Here is a 13,087-nt window from a genome sequence, read left to right as displayed (position 1 = left end):
ACCCTCTCCCCAGAAAAATACACATATATGCACATACACGCAGAGAACACGTGGCACACAAATTCTGAATGTATAAATGTATCACAGAAGCCTATTCAAGAATTCCAGATTTGAAATCCTGAACAAGATCATGAGCTTTAAAAGCTTCTATGATTTGGGCTTCTTGACCAGCTTCCGTACTGAGATGGTGGATTATGAACAAGAGACTTGGGTGCATTCTCAGGTGTATTTTTGACAGGACAAGAGGCTGTTTACCCCTTTCTTCATGTCAGCTACCTCTATACAGCATGGGTAGGAAGAGGTTTTGCTTTAAGTAACAGATATTCTGGCACATCAAATGCCAGTCTGTATCACCATGAAAGAAGAGACACCAGTCACCTGTATGAGTAGGACAGAACCTCAAAGAATGTAAGTGGAGGGAGATTACGTTTAATAAAGGCCTGTGGTGAGATGTCACCATGGTGTGATGTCACAGAGGCTCTAATGTCATAGCAGAGCATCCCACCCTTTGGCTTTACATCTCCATGGCATCTGTGCCACTCCATGCTGAATTGTCCCAGTATTGTCATCACCAGCCAAGTGACAGAGTAACAGTATTGCAGTAGAGTTCTTGCTACCACTATTTTGAGACAAAAACAAACCCTGTTGAGGTGGGATAGAAGGAATAAGAAATAAGTAGAAAGGAGACATAAAGAAAGGACAAGTAAATAAATTTTAATTGAAGGTTCTAAATACTTTTCCAGACCTGTCACTAAGCCAGTTTCTTTCCCAGGCCTGTTACTCCCAAATTCCTGGGAAATCTGTAAATCTCCCTAAGTACTGTTAATTAACCCCCCAATAAATAGATTCAGTAAAAAGAGATAAAGGTATTTTGGGAAACCTATAATTTAGGGGAATTTCCAGCTCTATCTACCAATCAGATAATGAAGACCACATCAGCTGAAGGATCCAGAGTCTGAACATAAACTGTTTTGAGATCAGCAGACTGAAATCATTTCTTGCCATACCCAATCCTCACCAAGTTCCTTTAAAAAAAGAGTTGGAAACCCCAAAATGTGTCTTTCAATCTAAAGATGACCTGAACCCCACCCCCCTTGAATGTGTATTCCATGCTGTACTTCAAAAGACCTCGCTCTGGTGAGACTACTCATATTCCCCTTTGTATCTACTGTCCTAAATAAACCTCTGACTATGCCTTTGATTGGCACATGCTGAAATTCTTTTCCATCATATAAGCCAAGGACCCTGTTAATCCCAGGTAGGACTCCCTCTTCCCTCTAGGCACTCCTCAGACACTTTTTCAGAGACACGTGTTCTCTATATGCCAAAAAAATTACCCTCTTTCTGCTTTTAAAATGATCAAGTAATATATTTAAAGCCCTCATGCTTATCCTTGAGACACCTCATCCATGATACTGTGCTCAATTTACCCTAATATAAGTGAGGATCTGAGAAAGAAGAGGAAGATCATAATGAATACGAGGAAAAGAGTAAAGTCAGGGACAGAACTGGTATTTATTTGTAGGTAAGAATTTCTACTTCAAGGTCACTAAATCCGTAATCTTTCCCCCCACTACCTTTACCAAAACAATCCCAAGGAGTGTTTTATCACCTCTGTAAAGTTCAAATAAGTGTAAAGAGACATTTGCCACCACTACCACCCCTCCCAAAAGTGTTGAGCAAATCAACCCAGAGTTACTATAATTATCTACCAAGTAAGATATGGTAAGTCAACTTGTGTCTTCCCAACATTGAGACACTGAAATTAATTCCAGTACTGATATCACTTGACCAGCCAAGTGATAAAGCAACAATATTATTGAAGCAGGAAAAGAGACTTATAATCATACAAAATGTGTCCAGAGTTTGTAAAAGCCAACTCAACAGAAAAATAGGGAAGAGACCTTAAAAATATACTTCAAAAAAGAAGATATCCAATGGCCAACGAATATGAGAAAAACTGCTCAGTTTCATTAACCATCAGGAAAATGCAAATTCAAATATAAATAAATACCATTACCTACTAGCAGTCAAAAAAGGAAAAAGGCTGATAATACGAATCATAGTAAAGATATGAAGCAGCCAGGACGTTCAGTTGAAGATAACCTGAGACCTAGCAGTTTCAGTCCTAGATATATATTCAAATCCACTACACATGGGCATCAAAATTATGTATAAATAATTTACAAAAGAATGTTTACAGTGGCATTAGTCATAATGGTCACAAACTAAAAACAACTAAATGTTCATCAATAGTAGAATGGATCAAACTACTGTAATATATTCATACAATGGCAAATTGAATGACAAACTACACTTACATATAACAAAACTATTAATTTTATTATATTGGGAAGAAAAGTCAGACATAAAAGAAGGTAACTGTAGGAATCCTTTCATATGAAGTTCAAAAGCCATGCTCACAGGCAAGTCATTTACTTTCTCTAGGAATTGGCTAGCCCTGAGAGGGGCAGTCTCTGAAACCTCTGCAAGGTCCCCGATGTCCCAGCATGGTTAATACAATGCTCTGAAAGAGAAAGAGGGCAAGGGAGAGAATTAGGAGCTAATTATCATCATGAAATTTAGATGATTTATCAAATAAATCATCAAATCGACATATGAATTTTTGTTGGGCTACTTTTATATACTTTTTTACTTCCTTATTTTAATCCTTAGTCATCAGTTCAGAATTGACACTCTCACACAGTCTACCAATGAACACTAAGTCACATTTTGTGATTAAATACAGTACTACAGGCACTGTAAAATAAAATGGTTACCTTGGCATCTCCCCTTATCCATAGTTTCACTTTCTGTGATTTCTGACCCACAGTCAGCCATGGTCTGAAAATACAAATGGACATTGGTGAGTACAGAAAAGCAGAGTGGAGAACAAGCAAAAGTTGGCAAAATATAAGGAAGAGTTAAAAATAATTAATCAAATTCCTCCAAATAATTCTTAAGTTTTAAATTGCATGCTGTTCTGAGTAGTGTGATAAAAGGTCATGCCATCACATTCCATCACATGGGCCATGAATTTTTCCTTTGTCCAGTGTATCTATGTTGAATATGCTACCTTCACATTAGTTACTTAGTAGTCTTGTAAGTTATCAAATCAAGTATTCATGGTGTCAGTATATATCAATATGTTCAAATAGTTCTGATGCTACATCACCATGCCTATGTCATTTACCTCATTTTATCTCATCATGTATACATTGTACAATCTCATATAATTGTAAGTAAGATATTTTGAGTGATAGAGTAAGCATAATTTGCATAGTTTTTGTTACAGTGTTGTTGTAATTGTCTTTTTTATTATTTATTGCTAACCTCTTAGCATTTATAAATTAAATTTTACCACAGGCATGTATGTATTAGACAAAAAATACAATATTCATAGGATTTGGTCCTATCATGTCATGCATCCACTGGGAATCATGGACGATATTTCTCAGAGATAAGGGAGAACTAGTGTGCTATAATAGCGTAGAAGGCACTCAACCAGAAGTAAGTTTTAAGTTGTCATCCTGCCAGGACAGCTACTTGCCTGATGGGTATGTCCTGGCATTCAAATAATAATCTCAGTCAAGTCAGCATCCCCACCACAGGATTTATATGTAATTGTACCTGCATGAAGTATAGGGATGATAGAACAATTTATTGTTATATACACTTATATACATATTATATACATAGTCTTAAATGAACAATAAAGCCCATACAACAATTTTGACACCAATCTTAAGTTTTTCTTCACTATGAAACAATTATCTTTACTCAGCCTGGCAAAGAGAATAGTTCTGGTCCAGGTCTATGTTTAATCTTCTTCCCTGTCAATCACAAGAACTAGCAGCTGTCAAGTGGTGGGGGTAGGACAGACCATGGTGAGTACATAAAAGCAAGGTAGAGAACAAGCAAAAGTTGGCAAAGTATGAGTAAGAGTTATAAATAATTAATCCAACAAAATAAATGACAAGAGGGAAATCACTTTTGCAAACATTTTAAAAACACTGCTACTTTATGCATAATCAAGGCAATCACAACCTGTCCTAAGCATAGAACACTTCTGAATAGATGTCGGCAGAGACTGGGGAGTTTTAAGAGGCTCCAGAGTGGTTAATGGGGGAATTAGCACAATTCAGAAAAGACATTAATTAGGTCAATCTGCAGTTTTGAAAAACTTTAGCACCTCTCCAATGCTATTAGTGAATTAATGACCTCAGTTACTGAACAATAGACAGAGATTAATACAAAAATTTGGGCTGTTAAAGCTGACTTTAAAAGGGGAAATCCAAAGAGAGATCTCACAAAGTTGGAAAATTACAATAAGAATTAATGGAAATGTGTTTATGAATTATAAAAACAGACAATGAAATAATGAATCTTTTATACAGAATTCCTCAGTACAACTCCTATAACTAAAAGGAAAAGAATGAAAAATGTTCAGTCATACGGAGCCTAACAAGAGAGATGGGAGAACTTCTCCAAAAAGAAATTTTAGCTTGTATGGAAAGTATGAATTCAATAATACTTGGGAGCAATAATTTTCTGATTTTTAAATTAAATTAATTCTGGCACCAAGCTCTCCTTGTCGGCATGGGGTGTCATACTATAGAGCCTCTCCTTGGCATTACAAAATCCACAGGACTTATGAAATGCCTCAAAATTGGGAAAAAGTCTGTCTCAGCCCATGGCTGCTGCTTCTTCTCCTACTTGGTAATATTATGGATCCTGGTTCTCCATTCTCTGTTAAGCAATACTGGTCCAGAAAGGGCAGAACTGTCCTTACCAGCAGTCCCCAAAATGATCTCTGAAAAACCATTATAGAAATTCTATAATTCCCACTCTATGGACTACTGGAGTAAGTGCAAGGCCTTTATTAGATAGTATAATGTTTACAGTCCATGTGTTAGAAATAACAATTGTCATGCAGAGGCCTAGGGTTATATAATTCAAACTGCTGCTTGTTTGGCAACACAAGATACCATAATGAACAAACTCTTCTGTTGAAAGTTCTATGCAATGATCATAATCAATATCAAGCCTTTATGCTCACTTTTTTAAAATAGAAAAACCAATGCATATTTCAATAACCAACTTAATATGTGTTATGTACACATTTCTTTTGCCATGCTGTAAAAATAAAAATTTATTGTCAAGAGCTCAAGCTTCTTGGGTATATCATGACTCATATGGCAGGGGAGGGTGGAAATACAACAATTATTTTCCAAAATAATTGTCAAGGGATCCTTTATGAATGGCAACATGTTGGTGAATTGAATTTCTTGGGACGGATTTCCATCCTTTCAATATCTATTTTTAATATTTTTTATGGGTGCTTTCACACAGTTAACCAATCACAGAATCTGATTGGCTTTAGCTCATGGGAAAACACTAACATTTCCAGTGGAGGTGAGACCACATGATCCGGAATCTGCAGAAAGGAAGGGCTACAGGCTGAAACATTTGTGATGCTCTCCAGGTTTACAGACAGATTTGCAGCATCAGAAATTATACAAAAGATTCTAAACTTCTTTAGAGAACCATAACTAAAGAGTTTAGCACCTTTCTAGAAGAGAAGCTAAAAAAGACTTGTAGTCAGCACAAATTTTAGGGATACTTTTAGGGGCAATAGTGGAACTTCTCAAGAGTCAGGCTTTGTAATAAACATCTGTTTCTGCTATGGAGCACATTGCTCTTGAATATTAGGCAATTAGGGACTCAGTGCTATGTTGCACTTCACTATTCCTAACCCCAATACTGACATGAGGAGTCAGAAATAAGAAATAGCGCAATCCGATCAATTTCAATGTATTGGTCATATACTAAGGTTGAAATATGCCCTGCAGATTCATCGCCTATTCAAAGTGCTTCATTGACTTTGCTCACTCTAGTCACTGAAACACTGTTTCTGCAAAGGTGAAGGGAAATGTCTCCCAGACCCTCCAGAGAAACTGAGGTTATGCCTTTGGTTCAAAGTTACCACACTTTAGGGTTTAAGCTTTTGTTTTCTTGACCTCAACAAATTACATAGGTAGGTAAATAACCCCAGAAATTAGAAGTAAAAAAATCCCTGAAGAGTTTCTCAGCTTGAGATTGCATGAAGATAGAGGACTTACTAAGAATTATTAAATCATATTCAGTTTGAAAATTTGATTCCCTTTACTTCACACATGTGTAAACAACCACCACCACCACCACCAACAACAACAACAACAACAAGAAAGAGTGTTTCTGGAATCAACTTTAGTTCTGCCTCACTGTGGAACTGCTGATGACCTCTAACCAAAGTGGTTAAGAGTCTGGTCCAGCGTGTATCTTCTACAGGGCTTTGTGTTGTTCTCTTTCTCTGTTGTTCTCTTCCTATGTCTTTTCACATGTGACAGATGGTCTTGTCACTTCTTGATGAGATAGACATTTAGGAATAGAGAAAGGAAACTGAGTCTCTAAAGGAGAAAATATCCCTTTTGGAATGTGGAACAGGCATTTGTGGACAACTCATGAATAGGACAAAAGAAACTAAGGGACAAAAAGAGACCATATGTATGAGTGCACTGAACTGCTCACAAATTACTTCTTAACTTTCAGTTCCTTATAAGTTTTATGGAACATAGCAAAGCAGAAGCAAGACATAGAAAAAGACCAGTAACTTCATGAAACAAGTGGCTAATATTTTAATGGACCATGACCCTCCAGTCCAATCATCCTGTGGACCATCTGGCCATTGGAGACATTGATGTTAACTGAAATCTACATTCCTCTAGCGGGAAAGCAGGATCATACTCTGTGTTTCCCACTCCCAAGGAAAGTCCAGCCCCTTTGGATCATATATATATATATTCCACCTAAGTATGTACCCTAATAAAAACTTGAACCCTAAGCCTTGACAGTGTCTCACTGAAAAAATAGTCTGCATTCTGCCCTGAGAGTGAGTACTTTCACATTTGGCTTCTGATAAAACTCTTCCTCTTTTTGCTAAAACATGACACATCTTTAAATTCTTTTCTGCGATATGTCAAGAGCCAGAAAGGTCTGAGTAAAGTCTCCTCTGCCTCAGGAGAGACCTCCTCAAACCTCCTGACCTTGACACTGAGACTGGCAAAGGAATGCAGCAACTCTTTGTGACCCTGAGAGCTCTAAGCCAGGGTTTAGGTGCACACAAAGTGTTCTGACTGAAATAGAGGTTCATAAAAATGTAGTGAAACAAAATAGGAAAAGGGAAGAAGCTGGGTCCTCATAGGACATGAGGAGTTTCCAGGGTTGCATTTCACTGACCTGAATTATGTCCTCTTTTCATCTCTGCTCTAAGGGCAGGCAGGGTAGTCACTGTTGAGAGCCACAGCCAAAGGGGCCTCAGCAAACTTCCAGCTGCCAGCAAACTTCCAGCTGCCGGCTGATGATTGGTTCACAGCGGCCCCAGCAACCTCTAGCTGATTGGCTCCTCCACGGAGCTGCTCATTGGGGGACTTCTTTGGCTCCGCCCACGCAACCCAGCCAATCGGCCTCAAGAGCAGGAGGATTCTGGGAGGTGGAGAGGCTGGTGTGGGGGTGAGAGGCTTGTGGGAAGCCGGTGGTGGCAGTTGGGCTCTGAGGGTTTTTTCCTGAGGAGCTGTTTTGTTTGGCGTTTGTGGTTCTAAAAATAAAGTTAGTTTCTTTTGACAAGTGGCTCCTGAATTGTGCCCAGCCAGACTGCGGCATTTGGTGGCTCGCACGGGGAGCGACTGAGGGTAAGTAAACTGCTCGCCCCTGAGGGCAGGGCGAGAGGATGGGTAGCCATTCTAAGTTTCCTCTTTTGTTTTGCTTCATTTTTGTTTTAAGTTGCCTGTCCCTGGAGATGAGTGAGACGGAAGAAAAACCGCTCACATCTGAGGAAAAACTATTTGCGTCTGAGGAACAGATAGGGAGAAAGGACGGATGCACATTTCAGGAGGATAGAAAGGCTGATATAATGAATTTTTGTTCCAATTTTATTTCATTCTGTCTTGGTTTTGTTTGGTGTTATCTTGTTGGGTTGTATTATAGTAGAAATACGGGATCAGCAATTAGTAAAAAACAAACCGAAAGACTGTTAAGTAAATTGTTGGAGGAAGGAGACATCCCAGTAAAATCAAGAGCAGTCAGGGCATACGTTGATACAATACAAAAATGTAGCCCATGGCTTTTTAAGGAGGAGTTGTTGAATATATCACAGTGGAACCATCATGGTGAAGATTTAAAAAGAATAGAAAAGAACAACCCAGGGACTCTGCCAGTTGGCACATTGCCATTGTGGACGTTCGTATCTGGTTTGCTTAGTCCAAAGCCTTCAATTCAGACAAAGGTAGAGGAAGGAGAAGACATATTGATTCAAGTAAAAGAGAAGGTCTCTGAAATTAGTCAGAAAGAGGAAAGATTCAAGTAAAAGAGAAGGTCTTTCAAGCTAGTGAGACAGAGGAAGGAAGTTTAGAGCAGAAAAAGCCATCAGGGGAAAAGTTACAACAGGAGACTGCTAATAACACCTTTCTATCAGAGAGCGTAAGTGTCCAACCAACAGCACCACCTCTACAGGAGACTGCTACTAACAGCATTCTATCACCAGAGGGCATAAGTGTCCAATCAACAGCACCACCTCCATATGCTAGGAGGCTCCCAACCCCCACAGTTGATAGTTGGGATCCTGAGACAGGATCTCAAGTATGCCCTGTATTTGAGGTAGGAGGGCAGCGAATTTACCAGGGTTTAAATTTCAAAACAGTGAAGGAGCTAAAAGAGGCTGTAACAACGTATGGTCCTCAAGCACCCTTCACTGTAAGCTTGGTCGAATCCATTAACAACTTGAACATGACACCAGCAGATTGGGCTAAAATGTGTAAAGCTGTGCTAAATGGAGGTCAATACCTGTTATGGAAGGTTGCCAATGAGGAATTTTGCAAGGAGACGGCTAGGCGAAATGCAGCAGCTGGTTATCCTCAGAGAAATCTAGATATGTTGTTAGGAAAGGGACCTTATGAGGATCAGCAGCAACAAATTGCATATGATCCTGGCGTATACTCACAAATTGCTGCAGAGGCGATTAGGGCATGGAAGACTTTACAAGGACATGAAGGTTTACAAGGTCAATTATCTAAGGTAATACAAGGAGCTAATGAACCTTACGCTGAATTTGTAGATAGGCTTATTCAAACAGCTACCAGAATTTTGGGGAATACAGAACAAGCAATGCCACTAATAAAACAACTGGCTTATGACCAAGCGAATCGTTGGTGCAGAGATATCATTAGACCATGGAAACAGGAAGATTTAAACACATATATTAAATTATGTAGAGACATTAATGAACAAGAGCAAGTCATGGCAGCTGCAGTAAAACAGGCTTTAGATGCCAGAGACATTAATGAACAAGGGCAAATTGTGGCAGCTGCAGTAAAACAGGCTTTATATACCAGGCCAAGAACATGCTACAATTGTCAACAAACAGGACATTTTAAAAGGAATTGCCCCATAGGAGGAGGGTTTAACAAAACTAGGTATCAAAGGAGTAGAATACCGGGTATTTGCCCACAATGCCGTAGAGGGAGACATTGGGCTAATGAATGCCGTTCTCAAACCACCATAGAGGGTACTCCATTACATTGGGCTAATGAATGCCGTTCTCAAACCACCATAGAGGGTACTCCATTATCAAAAAACGAACAAGGACAAGGTGTTTATCCACAATATCGTGGACAAAGGCATCGGGCTCCGTTGCCAAAAAATGGACAGGGGGCCCCAATGCTCCGGGGCCCCAAACCACAAATATACGGAGCACTGGAGGAACCCAGCAACCCCATCAGGGTAGTGACCAGGACACATTGTCCATCAGATCCCTCATCAGACAAACCAGAGGGAACGCAGGGTTGGACATCTGCGCCTCCGCCAGATCAGTACTAACTCCAGAGATGGGAGTTCAAATCATTCCAACAGGGGTAAAAGGACCTCTTCCCAAAGGAACAGTAGGCTTATTATTGGGACGCAGCTCTTCTACTCTAAAAGGACTTTTGATAAGTCCTGGGGTAATTGATCCCAATTATGAAGGTGAAATAAAAATTATAGCCAGTTCTCCAAAGGGTATATCAATAATTTCACCAGGAGATAGAATAGCACAGTTACTAATAATACCAAGCCTACATGATAAATTTTCCAGTCATGCTGTAGAAAGAGGTTCCAAGGGATTAGGCTCCACAGGTGTAGATTGAGCTATGCTTTCTTTAAATTTAGATTCTTGCCCCATGCTAAAACTAAATATTCAAGGACATGAATTTAATGGGCTACTGGATACAGGTGCAGACCTTAGCATCATCTCTCGTCAAGAATGGCCAAAACATTGGCCATTACAACAAGCCACTCAAATGCTTTGAGTCCTAGGAGTGGTGACAAATCCCCATAGAAGTGCAATGGTATTAGATTGGAAGGATCCTGAAGGATGTGAAGGAACTATACAGCCATATGTATTGGATAATCTTCCCGTAAATTTATGGGGACAAGATGTCTTAGATCAATTAGGTTTGACATTAACAAATAACATCAATCAAAATGCACCCACTATTATGGCTAGACAAGGTTTTAGGAAAGGAAAAAGATTAGAAAAACAAGAACAAGGTATAGCAGCACCAATACAAATAGATCAAGGAACAGACAGACATGGGTTGGATTTTCACAAAGGGCCACTGAGACAATAAAAATTACATGGAAATCAGAAAGACCAGTATGGGTTCCTCAGTGGCCCTTGACTAAAGAAAAGATACAAGTAGCCCATGATCTGGTCAAACAACAATTAGCGGAAGGACATATACAACCTTCTGTATCTCCCCATAATACTCCCATTTTTGTCATCAAAAAGAAATCTGGTAAATGGATATTATTGCAAGATTTAAGAGCCATTAATAATGAAATGGTCATTATGGGACCTGCTCAATCAGGGATTCCTCAATTGTCTGCTTTGCCAAAAACTTGGTATGTTTTAGTTATAGATATTAAAGATTTTTTTTTTCAATTCCAATTCATCCTGAGGATAGTCCACATTTTGCATTTACTATCCCTGCACTGAATCATGAAGGTCCTGATCAGAGATATGAATGGAAAGTACTCCCTCAAGGGATGGCTAACAGCCCAACTATGTGTCAAATTTATGTTAACAAAGTAATCCAGCCACTTAGAAATCAAAATCCTGAACTACAAATATTTCACTATATGGATGATGTATTATTAGCACACAAAGCTAAAAACACATTGCTAGAATGTTATGCCACACTTACAAACTTATTAAAAAATTATAATCTAGAGATAGCAATAGATAAAGTACAATTAAATTTTCCAATTAATTATTTAGGAGTTCTATTATCCTCAACCATGGTCCGTCCACCATAAATTCAAATATGAGTAATCAACTCAAATCACTTAATGACTTTCAAAAGTTATTAGGAGACATAAATTGGATAAGTTAATCTTGGAGTCAATCCTAGAGGATTGATACCTAACCATATTTGGCAGATGGACGTCACACATTTGCCAGAATTTGGAAAATTAAAATATTTGCATGTTACAGTTGATACTTCTTCTGGATTTTTGATGGGCTCCCTTCATGCCGGAGAAAAAAACTAAAGATGTTATAGCTCATTGCTTACAAAATTTTGCCACTGTGGGCATTCCAAAACAGTTAAAAACAGATAATGCCCCTGGTTATACTTCTACCTCTTTTAAACAATTTTGCTCATCATTTGGCATTACTCATATAACAGGAATCCCATACAATCCACAGGGACAAGGCATAGTTGAAAGAGCTCATCAAACTATTAAAATGTACTTATTAAAGCAAAAAGACGGAATTGGGAAGGGGTATATATTCCCCAAAGATAAACTTAAAATAACCCTTTTTACTCTAAATTTTTTAAATTTGGATTCATCAGGACTTAGTGCTGCAGAAAGGCATATGTGTCCAAAAAAATGTACATAAGCCCAAGGTACTCTGGAAAGATATTCTAACAGGACAATGGAAAGGTCCTGACCCAGTAATTGTCTGGAGTCGGGGGTCTGTTTGTGTGTTTCCACAGGAAGAACAGGAGCCGATTTGGATTCTGGAGAGATTAACTAAAGTCCTGACCCAGTGATTGTCTGGAGTCGGGGGCCTGTTTGTGTGTTTCCACAGGGAGAACAGCAGCCGATTTGGATTCCAGAGAGATTAGCTAAAGCGATTTCTACAGACCAAAAAGAAGATGATTTGGCTCAAATCCATAACAGCTGATATCCCAAACTCCAATTTGGCTATCCTTACATCTGTGACAGAACCAGGATGCTTTTTTCAATATCTATTTTATTATTGCCCTTTCCCATATCATGAAGTTCTATTTTGTTTTTTGAGCTCATACAGACCTAAGTTAATGTTTTGCTGATCTGTTCTATTTTTTTTTTGACTATAGAGTTTTTAAACATTGCAATGGAGATTTCACCTGTAAAAAGTTATAAGGCCTTTACTATTATGTTATGTGTTGTATGTATTATATTATGTGTGCACACTTGTGTTTTGTGTTATATGTTTGAATGTACGTATGTCCATATATCATATATGATGAGCGCTCATGAAAAAATGGATCCAAATATTTTTTTTATTCATGTGATTTAAATGGTTTAATTTAAATTGGGTAAATAACTATTAAGAATTGTTTTAATATGTAAACAAAAAAAGAAAGTTAACAGATCTGTTTGTTTACTTTCACCTTTCCTTTTCATTATATTTAATAATTCTCTTCAAGATAATGTAAATTGTTAAGAAAATTGTTTTCTTTTAGTGCCTTCTGGAATGTTACATAATTTTTTCTTTAGCCATTATTGCCAGAATTCCTATCTTCATCCCAGTGCCGGTGAAGACAAAGATAAAACTAATCTACAGTTTCTGCAATAGCCATCACTGAACTGCTTGCAGAACTTGCCTAAATTATGTGTCACTTGTATGCATTGTGAACTCACTTGTATGCATTGTGAACTATCTATTGGTGCAGCGACTTGTGGTAGTGTTGGGGTATTTTTGCTGATGATGTCATCGGTGGTACAATTTTTTCCAACAAGAGCC

The 13,087-nt window shown here is 38.4% G+C and overlaps 1 long non-coding RNA gene across 1 annotated transcript; it reads right to left on the bottom strand.

Moving 5' to 3' along the window:
* Positions 1-2,359: 2,359 nt before the first annotated feature.
* Positions 2,360-7,406, bottom strand: LOC308631204. Its single transcript, XR_014018139.1, has 3 exons — positions 7,279-7,406; positions 2,781-2,844; positions 2,360-2,527 (listed from the first exon to the last, which is right to left on the bottom strand). It is a non-coding gene; the product is annotated as an uncharacterized lncRNA (long non-coding RNA).
* Between the last annotated feature and the right edge of the window lie 5,681 nt (positions 7,407-13,087).

Source organism: Spermophilus citellus (genome assembly GCF_964194105.1).
Source record: "Spermophilus citellus genome assembly, chromosome: 11".
NCBI classification, from domain to species: domain Eukaryota; kingdom Metazoa; phylum Chordata; class Mammalia; order Rodentia; family Sciuridae; genus Spermophilus; species Spermophilus citellus.
This window is presented reverse-complemented; position numbering and strand designations above follow the sequence as displayed.